Below are 8,975 nucleotides of genomic sequence, written 5' to 3' on the forward strand. Positions count from 1 at the left end.
AGTGTTGCTTTTTCCCCAGGTCTCCACGCCCTTGTGTGTTTCTTTTGCTTAGCGATTGCCACCTCAGCTAGCCTCTGTTGCCCATCTTCGTCAGTTTCAGAGGGTGGATTTCTCAGTGTTGCTTTTTCCCCAGGTCTCCACTTCCCTCAGTGTCTGTGTGTTTGTGTTTTTGTTTGTAAGATTGGCACCTTTCCTTACGTGTGTTGCCGATCTTTGTCAGTTTCAGAGGGCAGATTTCTCAGTGTTGCTGTTTCCCAGGACTGCACGCCCTTGTGTTTTGTTTTTGCTTAGCGATTGCCACCTGAGCTAGCCTATGTAGCCCATCTTCTTCAGTTTCAGAGGGTACATTTCTAAATGTTGCTTTCTACCCAGGTCTTCACGCCCTAGTGTTTTTTTTTGGTTTTTGTTTTATTTTTTGCTTAATGATTGCCACCTGACCTAGCCTGTCTTGCCCATCTTCGTCGGGTTTAGAGGGTTGATGACTCAGTGTTGCTTTTAGCCCAGGTCTCCACGTCTCTCGTGTCTGTGTGTGTCTGTGTTTCTGTGTGTGTGTTTTCTCTGCACGATTGGCACCTGAGCTAACGGGTGTTGCCAATCCTTGTCAGTTTCAGAGGGTAGATTTCTCCGTGTTGCTCTTTCCCAAGTTCTCCACGCCCTTGTGTGTTCTTTTTGATCAAAGATTGAACCTGAGCTAGCCTCTGTTGACGACCATGGTCAGTTTCAGAGGGTAGATGTCTCAGTGTTGCTCTTTCCCAGGGTCTCCACGCCCTTGTGTGGTTTTTTTTTTGCTCAAATATTGAACCTGAGCTAGCCTCTGTTGCCCGTCTTCGTCAGTTTCAGAGGGTGGATTTCTCAGTGTTGCTTTTTCCCCAGGTCTCCACGCCCTTGTGTGTTTCTTTTGCTTAACGATTGCCACCTCAGCTAGCCTCTGTTGCCCATCTTCGTCAGTTTCAGAGGGTAGAATTCTCAGTGTTGCTTTATCTCCACGTCCCTCAGTGTTTGTGTGTGTGTGTGTGTGAGAGCGCGTGTGTGTGTTTTCTTTGCAATCTTGGCACCTGAGCTGACGTGTGTTGCCAATCTTTGTCAGTTTCAGAGGGTACATTTTTCAGGGTTGCTGTTTCCCAAGGTCTCCACTCCCTTGCCTTTTTTTTTTTCTTTTTTGCTTAAATATTGTCGCCTGAGCTAGCCTCTGTTGCCCTGCTTCCTCAGTGTCAGATGGCAGATTTCTCAGTGTTGCTGTTTCCCCAGACCTCCACGCACTTGTGTCTTGTTATTTTCTGCTTAAAGGTTGCCACCTGAGCTAGCCTCTCTTGCCCATGTTCGTCCGTTTCAGAAGGTCGATGTCTCAGTGTCACATTTTCCACAGGTCTGCACGCCCTTGTGTTTTGCCTTTGCTTAAAGTTTGCCACCTGAAGCCAGCCTCTCTTGCCCATCTTCGTCAGTTTCAGAGGGTCGATTTCTCAGTGTTGCTATATCCCAGGTTCTCCACGCCCTTGTGTTTTCTTTTTGCTTAAAGATTGCCACCTGAAGCCAGCCTCTCTTGCCCATCTTGGGCAGTTTCCGAGGGGAGATTTCTCAGTGTTGCTTTTTCCCAGGACTGCACGCCCTTGTGTTTTGTTTTTGTTTACACATTGCCTCCTGAGCTAGCCTATGTAGCCCATCTTGCTCAGTTGCAGAGGGTAGACTGCTCAGCGTTTCTCTTTCCCATGGTCCCCAAGCCCTTATGTTTTCTTTTTGCTCAAATATTGAACCTGAGCTAGCCTCTGTTGCTCATCTTCGTCATTTTCACAGGGTAGATTTCTCAGTGTTGCTTTTTCCCCAGGTCTCCACGTCCCTCAGAGTCTGTGTTTGTGTGTGTGTGTGTGTTGTCTTTGCAAGATTGGCCCCTGAGCTAACGTGTGTTGCCCATCTTTGTCAGATTCAGTTGGGACAATTTCAGGATTGCCATTTCCCAAGGTCTCCACTCCCTTGCGTCGTTGTTTTGTTTGTTTGTTTTGCTTTACGATTGTCGCCTGAGCTAGCCTCTGTTGCCCTGCTTCCTCAGTTTAAGATGGCGGAGTTCTCAGTGTTGCTGTTTCGCCAGATCTCCACGCCCTTGTGTCTTTTTTCTCAGCCTAATGGTTGGCACCGGAGCTAGCATCTGTTGCCCATCTTCTTCAGTTTCAGAGGGTAGATTTATCAGTTTTGCTTTTTCGCCAGGTCTCCACGCCCTTGTGTTTTGTTTTTGCTTACACGTTGCCACCTGAGGTAGCCTCTGTTGCCCATCTTCGTCAGTTTCAGAGGTTGGATTTCTCCGTGTTGCTTTTTCCCCAGGTCTCCACGCCCTTGTGTGTTTCTTTTGCTTAACGATTGCCACCTGAGCTAGCCTCTGTGGCCCATTTTCGTCAGTTTCAGAGGGTGGATTTCTCCGTGTTGCTTTTTCCCCAGGTCTCCACGCCCTTGTGTGTTTCTTTTGCTTAACGATTGCCACCTGAGCTAGCCTCTGTGGCCCATTTTCGTCAGCTTCAGAGGGTGGATTTCTCAGTGTTGCTTTTTCCCCAGGTCTCCAAGTCCCTCAGTGTGTGTGTGTGTGAGTGTGTGTGTTTTCTTTGCAAGATTGGCACTTGAGCTAACGTGTGTTGCCAGTCTTTGTCAGTCAGAGGCTAGATTTTTCAGTATCGCTCTTTCCCAAGGTCTCCACTCCCTTGCTCTTTTCTTTCTTCCTACCTTTCTTTCTTTCTTTCTTTCTTTCTTTTTGGCTTAAATATTGTCACCTGAGCTAGGCTCTGTTGCCCTGCTTCCTCCGTTTCAGCGGGTACCTTTTTTCAGGGTTGCTTTTTCACCGGGTCTCCTCGCCATTGTAGTTTTTTATTTTATTTTATATTTTTGCTTAATGATTGCCACCTGAGGTAGCCTCTGTGGCCCATCTTCGTCAGTTTCAGAGGGTGGATTTCTCAGTGCTGCTTTTTCCCCAGGTCTCCACGCCCTTGTCTGTTTCTTTTGCTTAACGATTGCCACCTGAGCTAGTCTCTGTTGCCCATCTTTGTCAGTTTCAGAGGGTAGATTTCTCAGTCTTGCTCTTTCCCAAGTTCTGCACGCCCTTGTGTGTGTGTGTGTGTTTTTTTTTTTTTTTTGCTCAAATATTGAACCAAAGCTAGCCTCTGTGGCCCATCTTTGTCAGTTTCAGAGGGTAGATTTCTCAGTCTTGCTCTTTCCCAAGTTCTGCACGCCCTTGTGTGTGGGTTTTTTTTTTTTTTTTTTTGCTCAAATATTGAACCTAAGCTAGCATCTGTTGCCCTTCTTCGTCAGTTTCAGAGGGTGGATTTCTCCGTGTTGCTTTTTCCCCAGGTCTCCACGCCCTTGTGTGTTTCTTTTGCTTAACGATTGCCACCTGAGCTAGCCTCTGTGGCCCATTTTCGTCAGCTTCAGAGGGTGGATTTCTCAGTGTTGCTTTTTCCCCAGGTCTCCAAGTCCCTCAGTGTGTGTGTGTGTGAGTGTGTGTGTTTTCTTTGCAAGATTGGCACTTGAGCTAACGTGTGTTGCCAGTCTTTGTCAGTCAGAGGCTAGATTTTTCAGTATCGCTCTTTCCCAAGGTCTCCACTCCCTTGCTCTTTTCTTTCTTTCTTCCTTTCTTTCTTTCTTTCTTTCTTTTTGGCTTAAATATTGTCACCTGAGCTAGGCTCTGTTGCCCTGCTTCCTCCGTTTCAGCGGGTACCTTTTTTCAGGGTTGCTTTTTCACCGGGTCTCCTCGCCATTGTAGTTTTTTATTTTATTTTATTATTTTGCTTAATGATTGCCACCTGAGGTAGCCTCTGTTGCCCATTTTCGTCAGCTTCAGAGGGTGGATTTCTCAGTGTTGCTTTTTCCCCAGGTCTCCACGCCCTTGTGTGTTTCTTTTGCTTAAAGATTGCCACCTGAGCTAGCCTCTGTTGCGCTTCTTTCTCAGTTTCAGAGGGTAGATTTCTCAGTGTTGCTTTTTCGCCAGCTCTCCACGCCCTGGTGTCTTTCTTTTCTGCTTAAAGGTTCCAACCTGAGCTAGCGTCTGTTGCCCATGTTCCTCAGTTTCAGAGGGTGGATTTCTCCGTGCTGCTTTTTACCCGGGTCTCCACGCCCTTGTGTGTTTCTTTTGCTTAACGATTGCCACCTGAGCTAGCCTCTGTTGCGCTTCTTTCTCAGTTTCTGAGGGTGGATTTCTCAGTGTTGCTTTTTCCCCAGGTCTCCACGCCCTTGTGTGTTTCTTTTGCTTAACGATTGCCGCCTGAGCTAGCCTCTGTGGCCCATTTTCGTCAGCTTCAGAGGGTGGATTTCTCAGTGTTGCTTTTTCCCCAGGTCTCCACGTCCCTCAGTGTGTGTGTGTGTGTGTGAGTGTGTGTGTTTTCTTTGCAAGATTGGCACTTGAGCTAACGTGTGTTGCCCATCTTTGTCAGTTTCAGAGGCTAGATTTTTCAGTATCGCTCTTTCCCAAGGTCTCCACTCCCTTGCTCTTTTCTTTGTTTCTTTGTTTCTTTCTTTCTTTCTTTTTGGCTTAAATATTGTCACCTGAGCTAGGCTCTGTTGCCCTGCTTCCTCCGTTTCAGAGGGTACCTTTTTTCAGGGTTGCTTTTTCACCGGGTCTCCTCGCCATTGTAGTTTTTTATTTTATTTATTTATTTTTTTGCTTAACGATTGCCACCTGAGCTAGCCTGTGTTGCCCATGTTCGTCAGTTTCAGAGGGTAGATTTCTCAGCGTTGCTTTTTCCCCAGGTCTCTACGCGCTTGTGTGTGTGTGTGTGTGTGTGTGTGTGTTCTGCTTAAAGATTGCCACCCGAGCTAGCCCCTGTTGCCCATCTTCGTCAGTTTCAGAGGGTAGATTTCTCAGTGTTGATTTTCCCCCAGTTCTCCACGCCCTCGTGCTTTTTTTTTTTTTTTAATTTCCTTAAATGTCGGCACCTCAGCTAGCCTCTTTTTCCCATCTTCGTCCGTTTCAGCGGGTAGACTCTCCGCCTGCCTTCGACAGACCCTCTGCGCTTGAAAGCTTTCCTCCTCCCGTCATCACGGTCCTTCTCGGATGACGTGCCTGGTTTCGGTTTGACCGTCCCCGCCCGCCCTGATTTTCTAAGTCCTCCCGGGAGCCCCGGGGGCGCTCCGGCCGCTCCGGGAAGCGGCGGCCTCCCGGCCGCACCGGCTCAGCCCGGCCCGGGCCGACCCCTGGCCTCTCTGGGGGAACTCTCCCCGTCCCCTTCCCGGTGAGCGCCCGAGAAACCTTTTCCGGGTCCCCCTCCTGCGGCTGGGGCTGCGCCTTGGCGGCCGCGAGCCCGCGGGCGGACGCCCCGGGGCCGAGCTGGGCCGGGAGGCTGGGTCCGAGGGGGCGCCGGGACGGGATCTGGCGGCCCGGCGGCCCGGCTGTGCTCCCCGGCGGGCCCGCGCTCCGGCTCCGTCCCGCTGAGGCGGTCGCCGGTCGCCGGGTGCCACCTGGCGGCCGCTTTTATATCGTCTCTTTCCTCCGGAGCTCCGGCGACGCGGGCCAAGGGACGGGACTCGGCCGCGGTGACCGAGGCAGAGTCCCGGGAGGCCGGCGTCGCTGGCGGGATCTGGCCCGGTGGCGCCGGGGCGTGAGCGCGACGCCCGCTCGCCGGAGATTGGAGGTGCAGGCTACTGAGGGAGGTGGCTGTCGCCGCGCCGCCCGGTGCCGGCCGGGGTGTGGGGCCTCCCGGACGGGTCGACCAGCAGCCGCCGGTGCCCCTCCGTCCCCGGGAGGGGGTGGGGGGCCGCCGCGGGGGAACGGGCGAGGGAACTCGTCCCGTGCCCGGCCGTCGTCCTGAGGGCGGCCCGGTGGTCGGGCCTTCCGCGTCGCCGATCCCCTTTCCGCGCCCCGCTCCGGAGGTGGGGGACCGGCCGGGGCCTTGCGGGGGAGGCCCGTGGAGGGCGCGACGGGCTCGGCCGCCGGGCTGGCCTTTTCCCCACTGGTCTTCCGAGTCGACCGGCTCTGGCGGTGGGGACCGGGCCCGGTCCTCGGATGCCTCCTCCTCCGTGGCAGTTTTTTGTCCAAGTCCCGCCCTGGAGAAGAGCGTGGACCGGCCCCGGGAGCCCTCGAGGGCGGGCCGGGGAGGGCGTCCCCGGCCGGGACGCGTGCCCGGGGTGGGTCCGGGCCGTCGGACCGGACTTCTCTCTCCGAGTTTCGCGGGTCGCGTCTTTGTCCGGAGGTGGGAGGGGGCCGGCTCGAGGCGTAGGTGGAGCCCCGGCTGAGGGACGGGAGCCACGGTCCCGCCCCGGGCCCGGTCGCCGGAGGCTCCTCCGTGGAATTCTTTTCTAAGTCCTGACCCGGCGACTCAGAGGGAGGGACCGACCGGTCCCGGCCCGCGCGGGCGGCCCGGGGAGGCTGTCCCCGGCTCCCCCTGCCGCCACGCTTCTGGGGTCGACCAGATGGCCCCGGGAGCTCCGGGCCTGGTGGCGATGGGGTCGTGCTTGGGGTCTGGTGGCCGTGGCCGTGATCCAGGGGTTCCCCTCGTGATCCGTGGGTGGGCCCCGTCTCCGGGCGCGGCGATTCTTGCCCCTGAATGGGTGGTTTTGTGCCGCCAGATAAGTGCTGACACGCTCTGCTCGGGTGACAGTCGCCCGAGAGCTTCCGGGTGCCTGGATGCGTGTGCGGGGAGGTCTCCGGGCTCTGGCCGAGAATCGGACGCCCGTTTCCACCCCCGCCGCTTGAGCCGCCCGCTGGGGCCTGCGCGCCGGCTCTTGTGCGTTCCAGGCGTCCCCGCGACCGTGGTGCCACCTCCGGTCTCTGGTACCCGAGGGCGGCGGGGTTAGGGGCGCGGGGTCCTCTACCACGTGCACTCCCTGCCGCCGGCACCCGGGTGCGGTCGCGACTTACCCCGTCCCGCCGGCTCCGTGCCAGTGCGTGTCAGGCGTTCTCGTCCTGGGGTCGTCGCCCGCGCTTGCTAGAGGAGGAGGGGGGCCGGTGAGGCTGAAGCAGGCTCCTCCGCTCGCTGTCCTCGCCGGCCTTCCCTTGCTCGGGGATCCCTCGCGTTATGCTGCTGATCGATGTGGTGATGCTGTGCTCTCCCGGGCCGGGCCTAAGCCGTGCCAGACGAGGGACGGACGTTCATGGCGAACGGGACCGCTCTTCTCGCTCTGCCCGCGGGCCCCCTCGCCCGTTCTCCCCCGCTGCGAGTGGCGTGTGGGAGGTGGCAGGGGTGCGGAATCCGGCCCGACCTCGCTCCCCCGCCCCGTGCCTTGTGGCGTGGGCGGTGTCGGGGTCTCCGTGACGCGGCGGATGCTCCGCCTGTGCCTCTTGGCTGTGTCTCGCGGGCGGCCCTCCCCACGGTGGGGCGGGCCGTGTTGCCGCCGCGCCGCGCGCCTTCTTGGACGCGTGAGCGCGCTCCCCCGGCCGTTGGCGGTGCCCCTGGAGTGTTCCAGGTCGTCCCTCAGGCGCCCGAGGCCGAGTGGCGGTGTCGTTCCCTGTTCCCGTCGCCCTCCTCAGGTGACCGCTGCGCTGGTGTGTCTGAGAAGCGGGGGGTCGAGTCGGTAAGGGAGGCGTGCCCGTCCCCCTCGCGGGGGACGGGTGCCTCGTCGCCCCCACCCCACGGCGTGCCGTGTGGGGGCGGGCAGGCTCGGGCGCGTGCCCGCGTGTTCCCCTTGCTGGGGTTTCCACGCGGGTGTGGGAGTGATTGTGGCGGGCCGAGCCAGCGGCGTGATGCTGGCTCTTTGGTTGGGAGGTGCTGTTTGATCGGCACCTCCGTCCCAGTCTCTGCCTCCCTTGGTCTCGGCCTGAGGGGAGGCACTGACTTGGGAGCCGCACAGGGGCCTTTTAGATCCCTAGCTAAGCCCAGTGTGGCCGGAGATGGCGAGCCCGGGGCAGCGCGGGCTCGCGGCCCTGACCACGGACGCTCCGACTTGCTCTAGGCCTTACCTCTACCGCAGATCCCTCCTGCGTTGTGTGGCCATGGTGTCTGTAAGCGCCTTGGTGGGCCCGATGGCGGACGATGGGCGGGGGCGACACGCCCTCGGTGAGAAAGCCTTCTCTAGCGATCCGAGAGGGTGCCTTGGGGTACCGGACCCCCCAGCCGCCGCCCCTCCTCTGCGCGTAGTAGCCACGGACGCCACCACCGTGGCGCGTGGGCAGAGCCGCTCTTTGCCTACCGCGGCCGGCGCCTCCCCCCTCCGAGTCGGGGGAGGGTCACGCCCGGCCGGGCCGTCGTTGGGCGCGGGGCCGCGCGTGTGCGCGAGCGTGCGCGTGGTTCTCCCGTCGCGTGCTGGGGTGGGGAGAGGGCCCGGCCCTGTCCGGGCTCCGCCCCGCCGCGAGCGGCTGGCTCTCCGCTCGCTCCCGTCCCGAGCCGCAGCCGGTGGTGGCGTGCGGGCATGGGTGGGGGCCGCCGCCGCTCTCGGGCGCGTTCCCTCGGGACGTGGGTCCCGGAGCAGACCAGACAGGCAGACGGGTGGCTGGGTGGACGGGGCGGCCCCCGGCGGCGGGGGCGCCTCACGTAGGCCCCGGCGGTGGGGCCGGGCCCGCGGGAGGCCGAAGGGTGGCTGAGGCCGGCCGGCGTCCCAGGCGTCGTGGGACCGCCCTCGCGTGTCGTTGGCGGTGGGATCCCGCGTGTGTTTTCCTGGTGGCCCGTCCGCGCCCGAGGCCGTCCCCGGGAGCCTTCCCGCGAGCCCGCGCTCCCTCCGTCGAGGCGCGCGCGCCGCGCTCCCCGTTGCCGCCGGTGCTGCCCCGCCCGGGCAGACGCCTGGCCGCGCCGCCCACCGGCCGGGACCGAAATGGGCCTCGCCGCGCGGGTGTCGCCTCCGGCCACCGAGGCCGGTGGTGACCCGGGCGAAGTGCTCTCGGCTCCGGTTGGGTGGCGCCCGTGCGCCAGGCGCCCGGCGTGGGACGCCGGCGCCGTGTGCGGGAGAGCCCTGGCCGTGGAGGTGGGTGGTGGGGCCGAGCCCCCGTGAGCTGCGCGCGGGGCGACGGGGCCAGTCGCCGTTCCGGGCGCTGCGGGACCGCCCCTGGTGCTGGAGGCCCCTGGCGGTGAGAC

The sequence above is a fragment of the Equus caballus genome, chromosome 1 (assembly GCF_041296265.1).
Source record: "Equus caballus isolate H_3958 breed thoroughbred chromosome 1, TB-T2T, whole genome shotgun sequence".
Classification (NCBI taxonomy): domain Eukaryota; kingdom Metazoa; phylum Chordata; class Mammalia; order Perissodactyla; family Equidae; genus Equus; species Equus caballus.